Source organism: Papio anubis, unplaced genomic scaffold (assembly GCF_008728515.1).
Source record: "Papio anubis isolate 15944 unplaced genomic scaffold, Panubis1.0 scaffold5097, whole genome shotgun sequence".
Lineage (NCBI taxonomy): Eukaryota > Metazoa > Chordata > Mammalia > Primates > Cercopithecidae > Papio > Papio anubis.
Genome location: NW_022165300.1, coordinates 583 through 1,719, shown reverse-complemented (window position 1 = coordinate 1,719; position 1,137 = coordinate 583). Strand labels below are relative to the sequence as shown.

The following is a 1,137-nucleotide window of genomic DNA, read 5'->3' as shown; positions in this document are numbered from 1 at the left end:
AGTGTAATTTGTGGGATCAGACCTATCTTTCAGCTGACACAGCGTTGGCAGACATACTTACAGCCATGCGCATTTTGATACTGACAAAACGTAGGCATAGATATAATGATGTAGACACAACCTGGATGCAGTAACCTGGAAGAGGTCGGTCAACTTTAGTTGTAGTTCACTGCCAGACACACAGGGTGGCAGTCTATTCCTTAATAAATAAATCCTTAATAAACCACTAAATATTGGTGTCAAGGTTTAAGCTAATTCGAACAATAAGAAAGGTAGGAGGGCCTAAGTTGCTTCTCCTGGGGCAGGCCTTAGATAAGCTGGGGGAAAGCCATAGATAAGAAAAAGAATAAAAAGGAAGCGGGTGAATGTTGGCGTGCCAAGCTGGTCTCTTTTTCCGCTGTGCGGACCAGCCCGGCTGGTGTCGCGTATCGTGTTTGGATAATACACAATAAACCTTTTTGCATCAGGCTCGGTGGATTTTGATTTTGCTCAGGTACTGAAGCAACGATGGCTTGAGGATATTAGAAAAAAAAGTGTGATGAGGGGGCCCCCAGCCATTGGGCCCAGGGTTGAGCCATTTCTGCCACTCGATTGTGGGGGTAGGAAAAAATAAAAATGCTTACAGCACCTGGTATTCCCAGGCGGTCACCCATCCAAGTACTAACCAGGCCCAACGCTGCTTGGCTTCCGAGATCAGACGAGATCGGGCGCGTTCAGAGTGGTGTGGCCGTAAGCGAAAGCTGCCCTCTCAATCGGTCGCCTTATGGTTGTCATACGCTTTCTTCTGCGATTGTGACGCCGGAGCATTTTTTTTTTTTTTTTTTTTCGTCCAACAATGCGGAGCCCAGGCTCACGTTTGGAGTTTGGGTTTTCGGCCGGAGCTTGGCATGGGCCGCCCGCTCTTGGTGGTGGCTCAACCCTCATATTGTCCTCAAATTTGCTCACATCTTTTATCTTTGGGGTCAGTTTGACCCAAGCTATTTCAACCTCCAGGCAATGATTATAATTAAAATTGCTACCCATTTTTATTTGACAGGTACTTTACCTTTCTTAGTTTACCAGCTAAATAGTCCTTTAAATTAAATATTACCACCACCACCCCCAACCTCGGCAAACACCCAAAATACCTACTATTGG

The 1,137-nt window shown here is 46.0% G+C and overlaps 1 non-coding gene across 1 annotated transcript; it reads right to left on the bottom strand.

The window, feature by feature from the left end:
* Positions 1-616: 616 nt before the first annotated feature.
* On the bottom strand, positions 617-735 carry LOC116273279. The gene has a single exon (XR_004181676.1). It is a non-coding gene; the product is annotated as a 5S ribosomal RNA (ribosomal RNA).
* Between the last annotated feature and the right edge of the window lie 402 nt (positions 736-1,137).